General features: G+C 42.8%; 1 protein-coding gene across 1 annotated transcript in view; it reads left to right on the top strand.

Moving 5' to 3' along the window:
* Window positions 1–14447: 14447 nt before the first annotated feature.
* The window catches only part of FAM3C (FAM3 metabolism regulating signaling molecule C), a 29809-nt gene continuing 21817 nt past the window's right edge, over window positions 14448–22439 (top strand). Inside the window, exon 1 of the mRNA XM_056512928.1 lies at window positions 14448–14618. The gene's annotated coding sequence lies outside the window, so the exon portion shown is untranslated. The remainder of the gene's footprint in view (window positions 14619–22439) is intronic.

The following is a 22439-nucleotide window of genomic DNA, read 5'->3' as shown; positions in this document are numbered from 1 at the left end:
ACATGCTGGAAAGTCAAGGGCAAGGCAGCATTGATTGCTTGGTCCTTCCCTGATGGACATATGTCTAATAAAAATGTCTTATAAAAACATCTCAGGCACTATCAAATTTTGGGTCTCTTCTTGGGGAATTAAATTAGGCAACTAGCTGTTAAAAATCACTATGGCTCAGAAACAGGGCTAATAAAATGTAGAAATATATACCTGTAAAAAACAGGAATACATATGGCAATGAATTTCAAGAGTGCAGGTAAATCCCTCTGTTGTCTGTATCCCTTGCTCATCTGAGTCTCATAGTGACTGAAAGAGGTTGTAATACAGTCTGCTGAAATTAGTTCTGCAAAATAAGTTAGGTGGATTTCATCCAACTTCCAAGAGAGACATGTCTTCATCCCAAAATAAATCATCACTGCTCCTGCCACTAACAGGCATCTGTGCTGGTATTTTCAACAGAAGAGCTGAAGGCACTGCCAGCAGATAGGGAATGGCACCTTTACTGCTCCTTAGGACTGTCATTTGGGACAGGCATGAGACACATGCAGTGGTAGGGAGAAAAGAGTGCCTGGATGTGCTGAAAAAAAAATAAAATTATGTGATTACTTTATAATATTTATTTTCTCTATATCCTCATTCTTATTTTTACAGTATCAATTTTGTGTTCTCAAAAACAGGTTTCATTTTCACAGATGCTTGTCAAGTTTCCAGCAGTTAAATATTTAATAAGAAATGTCAGGGCTGCAGTGTTAAATGCTGTAACCTGCTACCACCATATTAATATTCCTTTCATCAAGCAACAGTTGCAAAAAATCAATTAGGTATCTTTTTTCAAGGTCTTAAATTGAAGATCTCAAAGGCACAGTATGATTGAAACTAATTTATTTTTTAATGTGTAGTTTAAGTGAAAACTGAGACAGTTATCTCACACAGGCCTGTGTTTACATCACAACTGGCCCATGCTGGGGATCAGAACAGCTTACAAGCTCTACATCCTGACTGGAGCACTTTTGCAAAACAAAGTGGAAAAACCTGTATCTCTATACCTCAAGCCACTGCAGTTCAGATTGAATTGATATCACTTCACAGTTTTCTTTACCAGTCTAGTGGAAAAAAAATATGTCATTTCCTGGTGATGCAACATCAGGTTGATGTCTTGCAACAGAAGTTATCTCCAAGTACAAGTGTGTGTCAGTAAAAAAGGAAAAAGTAAGAAGCAGTAATTATATTAGTTTCTCATAAGACACTCTGAGGACTTTTTACAAGGACAGTTAGTGATAGAACTCAAGGAAGTGCCTTTACACTGGAAAAGGGTAGGTTTAGATTAGATATTAGAAAGAATTCCTTTGTTCTGATGGTGGTGAGATACTGGAACAGGTTGTCCAGTCCCTGCAAGTGGCCAAGGTCACGTTGAGCAGGGCTTTGAGCCACGAGGTCTAGTGGAGGGTGTCCCTGCCAGTGACAGAGAGGATTAGAACTGGATAAACTGCAAAGGTCCCTTTCTATCCAAACCATTCCATCATTCCACTATTGCTCAGGTTACTCAAAACTAGCCCTTCTACAATTGGAATTATTACAGTAGAAATGTACTGTACCATGCTCATATGTGCACAGCCTGTTCAAACTCAGAAAGTTCTGCTGGCAGGTTTGGTGGTTTGCTTGCATATAAAGAAAACAAAATTAGTTTTTAGCAGCTATTGCATCACTTCTTCATTTCTTTCAGCATTGAAGCCTAATGTTTTGGTTTTGTCTGATACACAGGTTTACATTTTGTTCCTTGCTTTGTGTTGTGTTGAAAGAGTTCTAAGAGCATTGGGATAAAACAACAGCATCATGTCCTTGCAGGAAGTCAGAAAAGTTTCCCACACACTGGCTGTGTAAGGTAGATAGCCACAGTGATGCCTCTTCATATGACACATTTTCTATTCTGATCATGTGGCAAATACTCATCTTGGTCACACAGGTTTGAGGGGGAGATCATTCTGTACTGCCTCAGGTCTTAAAGAAGACCTGAGCCATTTATTCTGAATTGTGATTGTGGAGTTTTACATAGGTTTTACCAGGGTATGAGACTGAGATGAGAAAACTTGTTTCCTTCCTTAGTGATGAGCACCCTGGCTCTCTGATTTCAAACTACGTTGGAGCCTTTGGGAAAGGACCTACATTGCCTGAAACCAGTGATATTGCAAGCATATGTTGAGCAGCATGTCATTCTGCTGGTGAACACAGCAAAGTCAGAGGAAGACTATCATCTTTTCAACCCTGCCTACTACCTCTACAATCTTCTTTCAGACTGACATGGATCATATGTGTTTGCATATGTATGGAGCCTGATGTACCCCAGACACAACACAGCCTGTGCATGTGCAGACTGAACTTCAATACATGGGCTGCAAAACCAGTGTGCAAAATGAGTCTTGCTTCCAGTGCATGCACAAATCAGTTGCACAGTGGATTCCTTGTGCTATAAACCCCTCAGGCTGTGCCTCCACAAGTAAGCACTAGAGAAGTGGCTGTATGTCCTGGATTTGTGGTCATGCAGACACTGAGATACTTAGAAATCCTTGACAAATGACAAAAAACCCCAGTAGTTCAGAAGGTGATTCATGAAAGCAGCAATCAACTGCTAAACTTGTCAAAGCAAGTGTGTTCAATGCCTGGCAGAGCTGTGCTGCAGACTAGTTTTCTATTATGGTCCCAATGCAACCTCAGTCATAATGCCAGACTGCAGTGTAGTCAGGGAATGATGACCATTTACATTGCAATGAAACCAATTTGGATTCTTAGATAGTTTCAGAGAGCTTGGAAACTGTTTAAACATTGTATACACTAAACTGAGAATAGGAAGTCTGGGGGCGTATATTGGGCTTGAAACCCGTGTAAGAAATGATGAGGATGGGTGACTGAACTTGAGGATAGGTGTAACTAAACTTCCACTGGTATCTCTGACTCTGGATGGGTTCTCCATCTGTGCCAAATTGACCTCAGTTTATATTTATTAGATGCCTTTTCAGCTGTGCTTTTCTGACTGACCAGGTAGTCAATTGAGTGAAGCACTTGGCTCCCTGGTCAGTCAGAAGAAATAACTCCCTGTCTTGCTCTTGAACCCAGTATTTCCTTTTCCTATCCTGCAGAAGTTATACGGTTGAAAAATCCTATCCAAGAACAAGAAAACTCACCAGTGGAGCTTCCAAGCACTGCAACATACAGAGACATGAGACCTGTTGAAGCAAGCCAAGACAAATAGTAGCAGGAGCCTAAAGATACACAGATTTCAGATTGAGTCAAAACCACACAGAAGTTTTGCTTAACAAAAACCCCAGAATTTTATTTAAAAGCAGCCCATTAAATACAAAATATTGCAACAGAGTACATGAAAATGTATCCACAGAAGGACTGATTCAGCTTGGTTTGAAGTCAAAGAGATGAAAATTGGAGGCCCAGTATTTTGGAAAGAAGATCATGAAATAAGATTACCCTTGAGGCAAGAAACTTGAGTGTAGGTTAGCCTAAGAATGCTGTAACACAGAGAACAACCTCAGTTTTGAGGTAGGCTCAGACACCAGCCTTTCATCTGCTTCCCAGTCATTCTGTGTTTTCCATCTATGGCATAGTAGTTGTTATCCCATAACATGACTGGATGTTTGATTAAGCAAGAAATAAAGTTTAATCACCACATAACAGATAATTTGATATTAGATACAACTCTGTCAGCAGATCTTGCTCACATTTTTCAAAATTGTGCCTCAAGTGGTTCATAGAGTCATGCCCATACCAGCTGTTGGCCAATAAGAGCAACAGGAAGTTTGCCATGATTTCAAAGGAGTCAGCATCTCCCCCAAATTCATCATGTGGCAGTGTATTCAGCATGACAGCAAAAGTGAGGATGCTTTAAAACTCGTTTAATTTGTGCAGGGAGTATTAGGTAACTACCCAATGGTGAACCTACTCAATGCCTCGACTTTGCCTACACATATCTGTCTTTCAAAAGGCACACTCTTTTGCATAGTGTGGTTTCTAAAATGCTCATATTCTCTGTTTTAGTCGAGTGAGTGGTAAATTAGCACTGTTTTACAGTGCTTAAATGGGCAGATTAAAACAATATGCTTGAATGCTGTTCCACTGAAATTGATACAAAAATGTTCCTGGTTGTTGCATAATACCAGGATTTCATGCTGCCTCTGAGGCAGTATCTGAACATACTGTGCCTATCAGTTGTGGATGTTGACTGGATGACAGTCAGACCTTTTATTATCTTCAGCAAATATTTACATTCTACAAATGCATAAGAGGCATTGTTATTTCCCTTAGGAATCTAGAACCAGTATTTTCCTTATAGACAGGTCAATGGTCCCTTTAGCTCTGTATTTGAAAAATCTGGTGTGGCTTTGAAGTCACTGCTGTCTCATTCTCCTGTTTGTGTAGATCACCAAGCCAAAGTAGCATCAGTACCCAGGTCATGTTGCCATGTTAGGCTGAGTTTGAGACAGAAGCAACTGCATCACGTAGGATTGGAAAAGAAACAGACACATACCCACTCTGTGAGCTGAGTTGTAAGAGCTGTAAGTCCCTTGACTGCAAGACTAGCATGAGAGAAGTGAAAAGTAAAAAGAACAGGTAAGGAAGTTATTTTCTTTGGCTGAAGACAGAATTGGATGATCATCTAAGGCACAAAAAAAGGCATTTAATTTTAACGAAGACATTAATAGAATATGCTGGACATTGAAATAGTAAACAAGATTATATTAATATGTTTTTTGGTTCTAAAAAAACAGTGACATTTCCATATCTTTTTCTTCTGCTTCTAAAATGGAATATTATGTATTAGAACTTCAAAGATATATTGAAGGAAGCAGCCAGTTATTAAGTACTGTGAAGAAAGCATTAGCAATAGCAGTGCTATATGCCCACATCAACAGGGGCACTGCTGCCTTGTGGTGTGGCCTTTGTCATTTGCATGTCTATGTACAGTCAGCCTTCCAGAACTCCATTAATATCTGTGTAATTTTATACAACAGCTTGTAATAAATAGATATGCACACGCTTACAGGATTAGGCTCTGATCTGGAATAGCCTCATTAGAGCATCTGGAAGAAATGCCAATATTTTTTTATACAATAGAAGATTTTAATATTTCAATGTTTGGAATGAAACCAAGGAGTATTGAGTCTTATGCCTCAGTTCTGGGGAAGCCTGTTAGCCTTGCCCCCACATCAGGGGAAACAGGATTGCCAAGAAGCCACGCAGTGGAGGGTCCTTCCCTCCCAGCTCTCAGCACTCTGTCAAACCCAAGGCAAAGCAGGCTGTGAGCTCCAGATCTCCTAGAACCAGCCAAAGGGCTGTTAAGAAGAGAACTGGCAGGCTCATTTGTCTTGGAATCCTGCCTAGATTCCATTGGAAATTGGTCAAAAATGGAAATTCTTTTGTGGAACATTTTGATTTCAATGAATGGCATACCCTGATGAAGAAATGTTTCATCAAAAACTTTCTAGCCAGATTGTTCTCTGTTGGAAGCAGATAAAGTTATTTTTATGGGTTGTTTTTTTATTTGTCGGGTATTTTTTCTACTCCCACACGGTTTGGTAGGATCAGGTTAATGATCAAAATACTCTGAACATTCAGTGGCATTTGATTCTAAGGTTTTGCTCCAGCAGCTCCTCCCTCTAGCTGAAATCTAAGTTCCAGCTCCATCATTCAGGCTTCACTTAGAGAAAAGTGAAGTTGATACCAGGAGATAATTAATTGCTCTCTAGTTACGCATTTCTTAAATGTCCATAAATGCTCTTAAGTTCAGAACAATTAATTGAACTAGAAGCCTGCCTCTGATTAAAGACATGCATTAATACCAGATTAGTCCTAAATACAGGATATTTCCTATGGAAATCCTGGTATATCTTTCTGTGAGTAGTTTTTATTCTCTTAGACAGCTCTTAACAGTGATACAAGAAATAAAATCTTGTAGCCCCAAAAGCAGGTTCAGAAAGTGTAGGATTTTCTGGTTATTTCAATTCTAAAATGGTTATAAGTAAAAAAACACTATGTGACTGTAAAAATATTTTATTGGTAGGTGGGCAAATGTCAGATTAATGCCATTTGTTGCTATGAAATCAATGAGCAATATGTTAATGAAGAAGAAAGGTGTCTGCAAACACCACAAGGACTAAATATCTCTCCTCAGTTATCATCAGAGGCCTTATCATGCTAAAGAGAAATAAAATTATTTAGGTTAGTAATCTAACAAGTCAACAGGCCATGCAGATAGGAGAAATGTGGGGCTGTAATATGGTAGGAGGGTTGTGGACTTTCTTTTTTGAGATTTTCAGGTGTCATCTTGGCACACAAGACCTGAAGAAAACTTCCATGACACAGGTGCAATACTGCTGGAAGAAAAATGCACTCAGTGTGTTATGCCAAAATCCCTGTGCTACTCCCAGCAGTCTATCCTGTCGTGGTTCTAGTGAAGAACACAGCTCCCATTGGCACTCCAGATGATGGAGCATTGCACTGCTAAATAAGGAGCTGCAACCAATCTGTAAGAGCCTGTGAGGGTTTTAGAGAACAAGAATATCTTCAAAAATATCTTGGCAGACAGCAGAATGATATAAAAAAGGCTCCAACTTAGAGCTCAAATCATCAGCTGCATAAATATAGGACTGGAAACTCTCAGCAGGGTAGTAGATCCCCAGATGAGGTTGTAGGGGTCATACACAGCCACAGCCAAGCATCACTAAATGAAGCTGCTGCAGCAAAAAATGGAAGAAAACATCATGTAAGAGTACTGTGTGCCATAGATAATTTTATGTTGGTGATGGCTAAAAAGGAAAGGTGTGTATTGAGGTTTGGCTACCATGTTTTAAAGAAATTGTAATCCAGAGAAGGAGACTGAAAGTCTGTGAAAGATTAACTGTGAATAAAGGATTAAAAGGAGTGTGGCTGTTTTGTTCAGGGAAGGCTGAGACAAAACAGAAGAAAAAGTCTTCAAACAAGAATAGCACAAACAAGAATAGCACAGGCAAAGCAACTATGTGGTTCTCTGCACGTCATCACAGATGAGAGGGAGAAATGAGTGTGCACTACAAGGAAGGTTTAGGTTAGACATTAGGATCATAAATATAGATAGGCAAGTGCATGGAAGATCTGGAGAGACCAGACTCTGCCTCACCAGATGGAGAGTGAAGGAAAGTTTGATGATTCTGATGGGAAGCAGAAAGGTGAATTAGGAGACCACCAGAGGCCCCTTTCAGTTTCTTCCTGACATCTATGAAAACTGTGTCTTTATCTGACCAACAAATCAGTTCTAGCAAATTCTAAAAAGAACAGATTTAGGGATAATTTAAACCCTTTTACTCAGCGAAATATCTTCAGTGAATTTGCAACAAAAATACAGCACTTCAAGCAGGGAAGTACATTAAAAGGATACTTTATAACACAAATATCACAGTAAGTAACACAGTGGACTAAGTGGAGTGACTTTAATTTCAGTATGTCCTGCCTAGAAACTAACTGTGCAACAGCAGAACAGACTTTCCCTCCTCTGGTATTTTCCTTTCCTCTTCCTTTGTGCTCTGTTTGAAAGACAAAAGACTGATTGCAAGAAATAAAAGTTTAAAATTCAAGTCTTGCCTAGATTATTTTCAAGTAGTTAATGGATTTTCCTTTAGACAAGATTTATGGCTGAAAATTAGAAAAAAAAAGAAAAAAAGAAAACCAAAACAGAACACTCCCTTCCACCCCCCCGCCCCCCAAAAAACAAAAAAAAAAAAAAACAAAACTAAACAAAAAAAGAAACCAAACAAAAAACAGTCCCACAAACCAATGAACAAAGAATTAAAAAGAAGACCAAATTCAGGCAAATACAAATGCCCAAACCCAAAATTGTTGTTTGTTTTGTTTTAGGAGTGTTGCTATGAGGGACTTTTAGCACTTTATTTCAGAAGTGCAAGACATTTTGTGCACAAACACTGCAAGACACATGTGCAGTGTCACATTCTGTAGAACTAGTGAGGTTTCCAACAGAGACACAGGGTCACCAGGGAGGCCATGGCCTGCTGTGCAGACCTGATGGAAAAAGGTCGTGGTTTAGAGAAGTTTGACTTCCTCTGATGTTGAGCACCTCTGCATTTTTTAGCTGGGGGGAGGTATAGGAAATTTTTCTGTCTGAACAATCTACAAACTAGTATTCAAGCTGAAATCTGAACACAAGTTTAACAAACTGGGTGAATAGACCCAGCAAAAGCAGACCACAAAACACCACAGCACCAAGGGGTACCTGCCTTGGAATAACTTACAAGCTGCATCTTCTCACAGTTCATGAGCTCTTTCTTTCCTTTGATGTTTGTACAGCACATTACTGCAAACCAAAGCAAACATTCTTTTGTTGTCATTACTTGAACTAAAATGTAAGTTATCTGTAGCAGTATCATATGGAATATATGTTTTTAAAATTCAGTAAAAGTCATACAATTCTTTTGTCAGAAAATCTATCACAGTAGGCTTGTACACTGTTGAAGCCAGCAGCACGAGAAACACTTAAAAGTGCTGATGCATAGGAAGTTGCTGCCCTGCTGCAAAAAGGAGGCATCAGTTCTGACAGGGTACTGTGCTTAATGAGAGTATTATTAAAATTGACTTGTCTCATATTATACCACTTTGCCTATTGAGATAAGCCTCCTTCAAAGACATCTGAGTTTAAGTGACCATAACAACTCTGTAGTAGAAGGAAGTAACCAATGAGAAATACTTTTTCATCCTAAACTGTTGAGCTCAGAAAACCACCATGCCTGTGGTGAATAGAAAGCCTTCACTCATTTGTTTTATCACTCTAGAAAGCTGAAACTGTCTCCCAGCCAGGAGAGCTTTTGAGACAGGAGCTGGTTATTATATATATGTTATTGTGCTACTCTGAGGTGCTCAGCAATACCATTGCTACATGGATACAAAGAGGCATAACACCCATGTGAAGGTGGCAAGAGAGCAGTATCAGAGGGGCAAATGGGTTAAATGAGGAGCCTGCAACTTCCAAGTTATCCCACAAGTTGTCATGTTTCCAGTTCTTTTGCCCACAGCTGCAAAGCAATGCTTTCTAAGCTCAGCATCCAAACTGCCATAGCCTCAGTATTCTGGTCTCAGAGTACTGTATCTTCTGGCCCTTGAAGAGATCATTTTTGCAGTGTGATCTTATGGCTGGTGAGCCATAATCTCTCCTGCATCACTACATATCTGTTCCTGGAGTGTCCACAGTTATCAGAGATCCTTTGATTAGATTAGAGCTGCCTGAACTAGCTTGAGCCTAGTCTAGTCTCTAGATAAATCCCTTTGACCTGAAAACTTCTCATTTTGGTCTGCTGCCTCCAAAGTGTGTCTGCTGTCCAAATTCTCTTTTTCACTTTCAAGGATATTCAGATGCCTCCACTACCAGTTCTGTAACTCTGTGGTTAGAGCTAGAACCCCCTTTTCAGGGCTGTGCCTATCAATCTAGCTAAGGAAGCAATTTCTTTTCTGTGGTCTAGCCAAGCATGACAGTAAGGATGGAATGATCACTACTGCCTCTGCACTTTTTAATCTTACTCATCATTTGAAGCTTAGATGGATGGGATCTGGTCATTCCATCCTGGTGAAAAATGTGTGAGCTGGCAGAATCCTTAATTATACAGGCTGCCTTCTATTTCTGGATACACAGGATTCAACTTTTTTTTATTATAGTAGCACCCAAGGGCCTGAGCACAGTCTCTATCCTGCAGATTTTTGCTGAGCTGCCCTATCTTTCTGCCCCATCGCCCTGAGAGGTTTTTATCAGATGAAATTCTTTCCTTCCCACTAGAAAAACACAGACATGATAACTACTGACAATGGTTTATATGTTGGTAAGACAGGGGAGTGGTTATCTTGATTAAGCACTAAGGTGTGGGTGGACATGGAGAGACTGTCCATCAATTCCTCTCTCATCATTTGTGATGTGTTGCAAAAAACAGAGCACATTCCTCACACATTCAGTCAGGTGGGGGGAAAGAAGGCTGGAAACTCATGGATTCCAGCAACAGGAAGAAGGTTCCCACTCCTATCTGCAGATCTGCACCTATAAAACACTGAGTGCCCTGGCAGCGGGGTCCAGGAGCTTGGTCCAGGAAAACAGTTCCACAGTTCCACAGTTAAGCCTGAATCTGCAACCACACCAGGTGGATCGTGCAAGTGAGAGCAGGGGCAGACTCCCTGCTGTGGGGAAGAAGGTCCCCATAGGCTGACCTCACCTGCTGGCAAAGGGCATTTTGTTCTTGCTGGGGCTTGTACATCAGATACTGAAGAAAGACTTGTGGGGCCTTAGACTGTTATCCTTTGCTACTCTCCCACATGGGCAGCAATGATATTGGCCATGGGAAGCTGTGAACATATTAGGCATAACCATGGCTCTGGTAGTGAGGGTCGAGGACATGGTGGGCCAGGTGGTTTTCTGGTTGATCCTGCCAGAGAAAGGAAAGTCAGGTCTTGAGGAGGAGTGGACAGACACTGCAGATCATCAGCTGGCATCATGCAGCTGGTATCAATAACAGGGATCTGGCTTTTATGGTTATGAGGTCCTATCTGAGTGTCAACAACTGCTGGGCACAAACTGGTTGTTTCTGTTAGGAAAGCTAAAGCAGCTCTGCCAGTCTCATGACTGGCAAGCATGGTAAGGAGAGCTGTAAATTAGGAATGACAAATAACAGGGAGGGAGATTGTGGCCTACCTTCAAGTAAGGAAGTGGTGTGGGATGAGGTGTGATAAACAGAACAGGGTGAAAGAGGTCAACTTAAGCGAATACACAGCAATAAGAGTGCCAACTATGGCATTGTGGAAAAACTTCAGATCTTTTTCTGGGACATCATCTCAATGTGGTGCCTTATCTGTCATATTTGTACATGAATGCATACAGCATGGAGAATCTACAGGGAAGATTAGAGGTCTGAATGCAGCTGCAGAGCTACAGTATCTCATTGGGATCACCGTGATGGCATAGCTCACACATGGGGTGCTGCAGCTGATGGATACAGGATACAGGCAGTTTAATGAGGACTGGGAGGGAGGGGAGAGAGCAGCATGGAGCTCTGCCTTGGGAAAGGTAGGATCTGGTTGAGAGCCTGTGGATCAGGAAAAATATCTTGCTGAAATGAAACATTAATAAACTTGGAAGCAAACTCCATATGTTTTCTATGATGAAGAGTTACATTTGGAGGAGGTTTATTGTGTGGAAGAATTCTCATGCTGTCACAAGATGTTCAGAGTGGCACTCATGACCTTTTACAATGCAGCTCATGAACAATACAATCTGTAGTCTGTCTTTCTCAGGACATCTACAATTTCCAGCTGCTGATGCTTGTTCTTGACCTCCATGAGTACAACCTCACTTGGAAATGTTCCTCACATGCTTTTCATCTAAAACTAGAGCACTGGTTTTAGCTCCGTACCCACTGTTACCCAGACATCTCATATCAGACCTGCTATTTTGGCTGCTTGAAAATTAACTTTTGATAGCAACAGGGTGAAGTCACAAAAATGTATACTGCATGTGCATATTTTAAATTCTACCATATCACTGGACAAACACCAAATAATACGTTCTCTTTCAGACACATACTCATACTGTTTATATAAAACCAGATAACACCAGTCAGAAAGCCAAGAGGACATCATTTTAAGAAAGATTTTTTCATTCATGTTCTCACATGTTTGGAAGAGGTGGAGAGAAGAGAGAAGTGAGCTTCATGTTGTACTTATACATTTCAGTTTCTATTTATAGTTAAAAGACTCACAATTTGGTGAAAATCACATTTTCCAGTTTCTTAAGGGCAAACTGCCTGTAGCATTCTCTAAGGAATTTTCTTCTCCTCTATTTCTTTTTTTTTTCCTCTCTATAATATTTAAAAGAGGGCTTAGGGTTGCCTTTTATTTATCATAGCACTATAACACTGGTGCTATCAAATGCAAAGTTTTTCCTATGATTGTTCTACTGTGTTGAGAAAAGTAACTTCTATGCCACAGATATTCCAAATTTTGGAGAGCTGGCTCTCTGCCAGTAATCTGAGTCTGGCTCTATTAAAAGTGCCATGGAAAGATTTGCTAGGGCAGAAGTATTAGTATATAGCATATGAACATGAAATTTAGGCTTATAGGGAAATAGTACTTTTAGAAGTCACCAGAAACTGCTTTGATTCCAGAACTGAGAATAGAGACTGATGACTAATTAGCAGGACATCTCTTGCCAGAGGTAATAATCAACAGAACAAAAGGTAAAGCACCTGAAAGGGTTTGCTTCTGTATTTTACTTTATTTTCATCTATCCCTGTTATCCCTAGGATGCTAAATGAGGCATGGAGTACATCAAGTTTTCCAGTAACTACATGGAGGAAATGCTTTCATTCTCAATAAAACAATCATGGTACAAAGCTATGATTTTACTTAGTAAAAAAATGAGAGAGATGAGAAAGTTCAGCTCGAATGCTAGAGACACTAGCAAAGAAATTTGTCAAAGACACAAATAAGGCCAACAAGGTCATCTCTGTTCAAGCCCTATGTGCCCAAATTCTTAAGATACTTTGGTTTCTGATGTTTGCAAAATAAATAGGTATAATATATGTTTTTCCTAGACAGTGTAATCATAAACCCAAGTTATTTTGTTGATTTATCATTAAATAAATATAAACATTTTGGAATAAAAATTGTGGATTTAAAACAAATTAGGTCATGATGAAACATTTAGACTATATGTAGCTATGAAACACATTGTTTCATGACAAACTTAGTCTACAGAAAAAAAAATGGTCAATTCATCACAGACAATAATAAAAAGCAAACTCCTGGAAGTATAGATATTTATACTTCTTATGGAAGACCTCCACTTAACGGGCATAACAATTTTAATATATGAAAAAGGGACAATTACAGGACAAATTAGAAATAAAAAAGGAAAAAAGGACCTGTGAGCCTTCTTGAGACACTGGGAGAGCTGGCATACTCCTTTGGTTCTGTCAGCTGCCATGTTTCCAGGGAAATGTGACTCTGCACCCTCTGCGTGTCGTGGCACCTTTTCAGCCAAGTAAATAATCAACGGGATTCAACTGTAGCTGTTCTCAAGTCTAATTTATTTCTTTGACTTTGATACAGATGTATTCTGAGGTATTGGTTATTGTGCAAATAATATTATTTCTTCTTTAAATAATTTGATATTGCTACTTACGTAATCTTTTTTAAATGTTTGTTTCAATTGCAAACATTTGCTTACCAAAGGAGTTAGCCTCTGTTAGCACACCAACCTTACTAATCTGTCACTGTAGACAGTGCCACCTAATTAGCAGCAGGGGAACATGATTAATTTTAATATAAGCACAAACTGTCAAACTATTATATATCTATATCATAATTTGGAACTAAAAACTATAAATACCTTCCTTTTGTGTAATGCTCCCACTGGGAGCATTTTGCTTATTTTAAGATTACAGTATGCCTGAAACTTCATTGTATTGTTAAAATTTACTAAAGAAATTACTTGACTGATGTTCAAATAACCATCTCATGCCAAGGACCAGCATGCTATTTTAAAACCAATAAAAGAAATATCTATTGCCCAGAAGTCGTTAAAATAAGACATAGAAACTTCCTTTTGTCTACCTGGCACTGATGATGTGTGATATGCCCTACATTTTGGCTGTGGCTTTGTCCCCTGCTAAGAGAAGTGTCACACTGATCTTGTAAAAATGCTCTCTTGCTGGTTTGACAGTAGTGGAATTTACAAAGTTTGGAGCTCTGCTTTCCATACCTATCCCAGCAATAGTCCAGCTGAGTGATTTAGGCCAGTGGAAACCTTTCACAAAATAAAGTGCTGCTCTTCCTGCTTGCATCCCCACCCACCCCAAATACCCCTAACTCCCTACCTACCCCAACTCATGGTGGAATTAGAGGAAAGTCAGGGGAAAAAAAATTAAAAAAAAAAAAAAAAAAGATAAAGAAGAGATCTTTTCTAAAGAAGAGATCTTTTCTTCTTATGCGGTAACACACGCTGCCTCAGTCCTGCTGATCATACTGTTTTTGAAAGAAAAAGATTTGGCTTCATTTTAAAACAGAAAATGCGGTAACAGAAGATAACTTCTGGTGTGCTTGGGTTAAAAAAAAAAAAAGAAAAGGTGTGTAAAATACGAGAGAAAACAAGCAGAAAAAGCTCGGTGTCCAAGCCCTCCCGGGCCGGGCACCAGGCTGACGGTGGGGCCGCCTGGCACGCTCTGCCGGAGGCGCTCCCGCGCATCTCTGCGCATCCCCGAGCATCGCCGCGCATCCCCCGAGCATCCTCCGAGCATCCCCCGCGCAGGCAGCGCGCATCCTCCGAGCATCCCCCGCGCATTCCCCGAGCATCCCCCGCGCAGGCAGCGCGCATCCCCGCGCATCCCCGCGCATTCCCGCGGTCCCGGGCGGGCGGGGCGGGGCGGGGCGGGGCGGAGCGGGCCCGGTCCGCCACCGGCAGGGGGCGGGTGCGCCCTCCGCGCCTTCCTCCGGCTGCGCGGCGGCGGCGGCTCCGCTCGGTTCCTGCTCGGGCCGGGGCAGCCTTCGCGGCGCGGCCGCCGAGGGGACGCTGCGCGACCGGTCCGCGCCCTACGGCCCCGGTGAGTGCCCGCGATGGCCGCGGGGCTGCGCGGGGAGCGGCCCCCGCCGGGCATCCCGCCGCCCGGGCGCGCATCGCTCTCCCCAGCCGGCTGCCAGCCCCATCCCCAGTCCCCGCTGCTGGCTTTGCCGGCCGTGCCCCTCTCCGGGCCGCCCGGCCCTTCCCCCATCCCCTCCGGCCCGGGAAGGGCGAGCTGGGCCGGGGCCGGGCTGCGGCCGGGCGGGGCGCTGGGGGGTGTCCGGCCCCTGCTCTTCCCTCGGGGCCGGAGCCGGGTCGGAGCCGGGCGGGGCGCTGGGGGGTGTCCGGCCCCTGCTCTTCCCTCGGGGCCGGAGCCGGGTCGGAGCCGGGCGGGGCGCTGGGGGGTGTCCGGCCCCTGCTCTTCCCTCGGGGCCGGGGCCGGGCGGGGCGCTGGGGGGTGTCCGTCCCCTGCTCTCTCCCCGGGCCGGGCTGGGGGCTGTCCGTCCCCTGCTCTCTCCCCGGGGCCGGGCTGGGGGTGTCCGTCCCCTGCTCTCTCCCCGGGGCCGGGGCCGGGGCCGGGCTGGGGGTGTCCGTCCCCTGCTCTCTCCCCGGGGCCGGGCCGGGCAGGGGGTGTCCGTCCCCTGCTCTCTCCCGGGGCCGGGCTGGGGGTGTCCGTCCCCTGCTCTCTCCCCGGGGCCGGGCTGGGGGTGTCCGTCCCCTGCTCTCTCCCCGGGGCCGGGCCGGGCTGGGGGTGTCCGTCCCCTGCTCTCTCCCCGGGGCCGGGCCGGGCTGGGGGCTGTCCGTCCCCTGCTCTCTCCTCGGGCCGGGCTGGGGGGTGTCCGTCCCCTGCTCTCTCCCCGGGCCGGGGCCGGGCTGGGGGGTGTCCGTCCCCTGCTCTCTCCCCGGGCCGGGGCCGGGCAGGGGGGGTCCGTCCCCTGCTCTCTCCCCGGGGCCGGGCCGGGCTGGGGGCTGTCCGTCCCTGCTCTCTCCCCGGGGCCGGGCCGGGCAGGGGGGGTCCGTCCCCTGCTCTCTCCTCGGGGCCGGGCTGGGGGTGTCCGTCCCCTGCTCTCTCCCCGGGCCGGGCCGGGGCCGGCGGGGCGCGGGGCGGGCGCCGGAGCTGCGGCGGAGCCCGGGGAGCGCAGAGGCAGCGGGTGGCGGCGGTCGGGCCGGCAGGGCGCCCGGTCCGGGGAAATGAGCGGAACGCTGGCAGCGTGGCAGCCCCTTCCTGCTGGAACAAAGTCAGCTCGGTGCTGGTGTTCCTCGGCTTTCTCTGTGCAGTACCGGGTCGCGGACGCTGTTGGCTCATGACTTGTAGGGCTCAGCTCTTGTTTAACTAAAACGCTAAATGCATCTTTGCAGGGAGCAGCCGTGAGCTCGTAAGGAAGTTAAACGTGCTGTTTGCAGGGAGATACTTCTCGAAGCATCTTGTGTGCATTTGGTTACTGGCCTCTGAGTTGCTGAAGTAGGAAAACATACAGAAATTATTTTTTTTTCTCCCTCTTAGGTAAATGCTACCAAATGTTAAGTCACGTGTTTGGCTGAGGGGCTATGTAACTCACCTGATTTGTTTAGCTTCCCATTTTCTCACATTTAAAAGCGGTTAAACGTCAAGGTAACAGCTCCAGACTTTGGTGAAGATCTTTGCATATACCAGCTATTTTAAATATTCTGCATGGCCTCACAGACTTTGAGCCCGTGGTGGCTCTTTGCTGATGAACGCAGCTGACTGTTCCTCTCTTTTAACAAAGTATTTATTTAATACTAATTGGGGAGTTATTTAGAAAAAGTATCAAAACCACAAACCCACACCAGAAATGGCTATTTAATGATTGTCATGTTGTTTGTTTTTTTTTTTTTTAAAGCTTTCGAAACTTCTCAAGGCATGAGTATCTTCATTAGCACATTTTTCCCCTTAGGGTTTCTTTTAAGTATGAAGAAATCTTTTTTAACTATTGATTTGCATAGCTGTTTGTGTGGCAAAACAGGTTTTGTGACTTGCTTTAAGCCTGCAGGTAGGCTCTTCACAAGCTAATAGCTTGCCATCCTCATGTAATAGCATCTAATCACTTGAGGATGGAGGAAGCACCTGTTTCTTGTAGGCGTTGCTTCCATCCCTTTGCAAAAGTCCTGACCACTTCACCCAGTAAGAGTGCAGAATAAACAGATAATAATAGTTGCTTCTCCCAACCACAAGTTCCTGCCCAGCCTCTCTTAAGCAGCCCGAGTGCTTCAGGGTATATGTGTTCTGTGTATAATGGTTTGGGTTAGAAGGGCCCTTAAAGGCGATCTATTTCCAGCCCCCTGCCATGGCCAGGGCACCTTCCATTAGACCTGGTTGCTTAAAGCCCCATCCTAACCTGGCCTTGAGTGCTCCCAGGGCGGGATTACCTGCCACGTCTCTGGCAAGCCTGTGTCAGTGTCTGATCACCATCCCAACACCAACCTGTGAGGCACACTGCTCTAATCCTTTGGACACTGGGCCACTGACTACAACTCTTGGAGTGCAGCCATCCAGTGGCCACCCACATTTAATGAGAACTATTAGTGAAGAAAGGGATGATATACACGGAGTTTAACATTTTAATGGAACTTTGAAAAATTAATATTTAAGAAGTGAATTCCTGAATGTTTAGTTTTCAGGTTTTTGGGGAAAATACTAGCATGCACGAAACAGATTTTTATTTTTTTTTTATTAAATAAAATCATAAGATGGATTGATACTGTGCAAAAATACCTCTCTACTTACAGATTATATTGCAGCCTGAAGATTAGGTGTCCTTAAAATGAATCCACAGCAGACACAGAGAACCTGTTCTTGAAGATTTAAATTGATCAAAGAGAATTTGTTATTCAAATAGAGCTTAGGTTCTTGTTTTTAAACTTGTAGCTCCAGTGAAGTTAGGGGATTGACATGTGAGTGTAATGGCTGCAGGTCTTTCTAGTTATATCAGTAATCAGTATGTCCATTGTATAAGTCAAATGTATGTTTAGTTCTAAGTTCTTCACTAAAATTTGCTGAGACTGTGTAGGGCTTGAGGAGTAATTATTGTAAAGCTCCATGTTTTACCTGCCAGTGGCCAGCTGCATTAACCCTGTGACAATTGTTTTGCTGTCAACAATACTGGAATTATTGTAATTGTTTTCAATTTGGAAGGATCTGTCTGAGAAGTCATACATTGATCTCAAACCAAGATTGTACATAAATTCTCAGAACAAATGTCATTTGCATTAGTGTCAGGAGTCTGATAGTCTTGCAGTGAGATCATGACATGAGTGAGCAAAGCTAGCAGCCCAATGCTGCTGCACTTTGCCTCTAAACACTCTTGAAAGTTGTCCTCTAATCTGTTATAAGCTATATTCTCTTTAACTACATTAAGTTTCCTTAGTGAGCAAAATCATGTGAGCTGGAGCAGCCTGGCAGGTGAGCTCACCTATCTCCTCTATTTTTATGCCTTTTAATATGCTTCCTGATGTGTGTGTCTGAGGTCTCGTGGCATGAAGACATGATAGAAGTGTAATGAGGAAGTAACTAAACTGGTAGTGCTGCTTGAAATCTCATTTCCCAGTATTTCTTAGATTAAGCATCTGCAGCCTATAAATAGGTGATCCTGGATTCCTGCTTCATTATCTAAAATTCTGTGTCTAACCATGAATCCAAGCATATCCTCCTCATACTTTTGTTAAGGGTATATTTATTCTGAGAGGACTTTAGGAATTTTCTGTTAAAATAAATAGGTGATTATTTTTCTGGGTAATTTGTGACTCTAATTCCACTCTGTAATTTTTTTCCATCTGCCTGCTTCTTGGTGTTATGCACAATTTAAAAATCTTATCCTTCATTATTCATTGATGTTTATAATAAGCAATGGATGACTATATTAAATGGTATTTCACCCAAGGTTCCTGAAATTCAATCACACTGAAGTTTTCACGGGGCATTAACAATAGTTACTCTTTTGGAATTGTTCAACTATTTTTGCTCCCCATATACAGTACAGTAGTTTTATAATACAAAAATAGTTTGTATCTTAATGTGCACACTGAGCTTCACTGTAGCATTTTCCAGCCTTGGCCTCATATGCCCTCAGTGCCAAGAGAAAGTGGAACAGTCTTTGAGAAGAGACTTTGTAAGACTCAGGATAGAGGGAGCTGCTGGAATAAACTTTGCCCTGCATTTGATGTGATTGTTGAGTCAGTACTAGTGGCAGAAAGTTGCACAATATGTTTATATGTACAAACACGTGCTAGTTCTCATCACAGTCCAGTTAAAATCTTAACATGGAAATACATGACACTCTCCTTTCTATTCATAAGACTTGCTTTCTTGTGACTGGCTGGCTTCCCTTCTCCCACCCTCTCTCCAGGAGTCTTCTGTCTGAGAAGAAAGTAACCATCTCCTAGTAGCAAAGGTATATTTTATTTTTTATTTTGATCTGTTTTGGTATCACCAGTTAGTTGAGTCATTGTTTCACAAATGTTTAAGCTGGTGTTTGTTAGTACTGCTGCTGCTAGAAAACTGCTGACCTGCTCCCAGACACTTAATTCTGCTTTTGGATCAGCCTTGATAGTCTTGCACTTTCCAGGGGAGGTGGTTGATGGAACTGCCATGGCTGCCTGTGTGTTTGCTGGTCAGCTGAATATCAGTGACACATGAATGGTTTTGGAACTTCATTTGAGTTGGTTCAGACAGAGGTTTATTAAAGGAGTTCTCGTAAGAATTAGATAATTTCTCTTAGAACTGCATGATCCAGAGGGCATTGCACTGGTAGTTGTTAGAGTATCAGTGGTTGCATATCAGTGGTGTATATCAGCCTATCTTTGTGTCAGCTGTGCATAGAGTGGTAGGGTCACTGATATAAGCACATTTCTGTCCTTGAGGGATGCCATTCCTCAAAGGAGTTTATATGTTCCCAATGTGAAAAATTTCTACATCGTTAATGACATACAGTGAATTGTTATGCAGCATAATTTTAGATTTCCCCACTCATGATGATGCTTAGATTATAACATCTCAAAGGGTAGAAAATATCTGTGTTGGATTTTAGTTAGTGGGTGTATACCAGTTGTTAACTAAATATTATGTAAATATATAATTATAAAAAGAACACATTGTCCCTAGACTTTTTTTTTCTGTGAAATTATTCCTCACAGATATGGCTTATGGTTTTGGTAGTGGTTGCTGTAAGATTACACCAAGCCAAGATGTAGGTTGTGGATCTTTGTTCTGATATCTTCATTCTCAGAAACCTAGAAACTACAGGTTTTGGGGCTATTTTGTGTGTCTTCAGTAGGAAGAAGTGAGTCACTCTAGAGCTGTTAAGAATCACGTCATCGACTGACTTCCTCTCCATCTTCAGGCATCTTTAACCTCATTGCTCACAAAAGATGGCCTGTCTAGTGCTAATATGGACCAGTAGCAATGACTTGCCTGCACTGCAGAAGCACTTTGGTTCTGGGTGCCTCATGCCCATGGGGGTGATCAGGCACCAGGAGCTGTCCCGTGTTTGCAGTGTGATCCTGTTAGCAGTATCCTGTAGGCATAGCATGGCCTTCTGTGTGCTGAGCCTGCTGCTGCCCTTCTTCCCAGAGCTGGTGTGCAGCACTGTCTCTGCTGGGTGCTCTGCTCAGCCAGTGACATGCTCTTCTAATCCTGCAGAGCCAAAACCTGTCCAAATGCTTCCTCACATGGGAGATGTAGAAGCAGATGAAAAAGGGCTGTGCAGTGGAGCATGGATTTCAGTGTCCCTTAGAGCAAGAGGAACTAGAGATGCCAGTAATGCTGTGAGCAGTGACTGTCACTGTACTTTCCCTGTTTCCTGATGAGATCATTGTGCTACCGAGCAAAGGTTAAAATTCCTCTCCAACATGCAGCCTCAGATCGTGCTGAGCTTTTGTTAAAGAAACTTAAATGCTTTGTGGGTACAATAGATTGGGTTTTATTTCCAACAGTGTATGGAAATGTCCCTTGTTACTATTGGTGGTCTTAATCCTCTCTGCCTTGCAAAGTATATACAAACTCCATGGCTTGCCATGTTTGTAGTCCTGGTGTGCATCTCTGGGATGAGGTTGGTGTAGTGATCTGAGCAGTAAATGAATCTCATTCAAAGGATGATCATCTCATTCTTACACCTTAAAGCTACTATCTAGAGTCTTATTGTGGTTGGAGAGAAGTGTGGAGGAGCTGATCAGTTTTCCTGCAACAAACCTGGAACTGTAAAGGAAGTATTTGTAATGCTCCTTTCCTCTTCTTGCTTGCTTGATAAATTTATGTAAAATGGGTCTCTGTGTGAAATTATGTTCCATAATCATACCATCAAGTAGATTTATGTGGTGATCATATGTGGTTTTATCAAGTCTTCAGTACATGAGAGACATGGAGCTCCTGGAGCAGGTCCAGCAGTGATGGTTAAGGCATGGAGTGTCTTTCTTTCAAGGAAAGGCTAAGAGAATTGGGCCTGTTCAGCCTTGAGAAGAGATGACTGAGAGGGGACCTCATCAATGTGTGCCAGTATCTGAGGGAAGGGATCAAGAGGATGGAGCCAGGCTCTGCTTGGTGGGGCTGAGCAATGGGACAAGAGGCAATGGGCAGAAACTGATGCATGGGAAGTTCCACCTTAATAGAATTCTTCTGAGGAAAAACTTCTTTACTGTGCAGTGGAACAGGTTGCACAGAGCAGTTGTGGAGTCTCCTTCACTGGAGATGCTCAAGAACCATCCAGATGCAATCCTGTGCCATGTGCTCTGGGATGACCCTGCCTGAGCAGGGAGGGTGGACCAAATGACCCACTGGGGTCCCTTCCAATCTGTGCCATTTTGTGAAGTCACAGTAATTATGTGTACTTTATAATTATTTATTTATTATTATTCATTGTTCTTCAGGCACATATCCTTTGGTATGGTAGTTCTGTTGAGAATTGCTGTATAGCAGGGCAGAATAATATTGCTTGATAGTGATGCAATATTCTGGTAAGAGGCTTAGTATTTTTATTGATGTGAATGCTCTTTTGAAACACCTGCTAGATTCTGGTAACACCTTCAAGTGAGACCTGGTAATCTCACAGATTAATGTGTTGTAAAGTTTTATTTACTTCCTGTCATGGAAAACTGAACTGACTTTGCTGTCTTATGAGATCAAGGTCCTAATTTGGTTCTTAAAATATTACAGAAAACAAATAATTAGTTTTGAACTTCTGAGCAGTTGGTAATTACAGCAGTGTTTCAGTTATAAAATAGTTCAAGGTACCTCATTCTCTTAAATCTTTATTATGAGATTTATGTCGTTTGCTGTGATGAAGTGGGGAAGTAGTGAATGAAGTTCAGCAGTTTGTCCTTGATGATTTTATCTATCTGAACTTCAATATGTGATATTATCTAACCCCATGAAACACAGAACTAAGATTCTCTTCGATAGGTATGTCAGCAGCAATTGTATGATTTACTTTATCACATATAAATAGTGTGGGTTTTAGGGATCACATTCTTAACCATATAGACCAGTGAATTTTTGTAATAATTGAGAAGGGTCTTTGAAGTATGGATTGAGTGCTTATAAGGCAAAATGGTTTTTTGTTGTTGATGGCTTATGTTGCTTTTGTTTTCCTTGGAATGGTTTGGTTTTGTTTTAATTGCAGAAGGAATGTGGGTTGAGTTTCGTTCTCTTTGGGAAGAAAGAATGCCTCAGTACTTTTATCTCAGCTTCTCAGGATTCAGAAGAATTTTCAGTGTTTGAGACTGGCTAGTTTGTGTGTTGCCTAAGGTGAAAGTACTGGCTTGATGCCACTAGCAAAAGCTTGCATGGTCAGTGATTTGACATGTTATTTGGGAAGGGTTTGTTTTGCACATCAAGTTTCAAAACACTCTAGCA

This window comes from Oenanthe melanoleuca, chromosome 1A (assembly GCF_029582105.1).
Source record: "Oenanthe melanoleuca isolate GR-GAL-2019-014 chromosome 1A, OMel1.0, whole genome shotgun sequence".
NCBI lineage: Eukaryota > Metazoa > Chordata > Aves > Passeriformes > Muscicapidae > Oenanthe > Oenanthe melanoleuca.
This window is presented reverse-complemented; position numbering and strand designations above follow the sequence as displayed.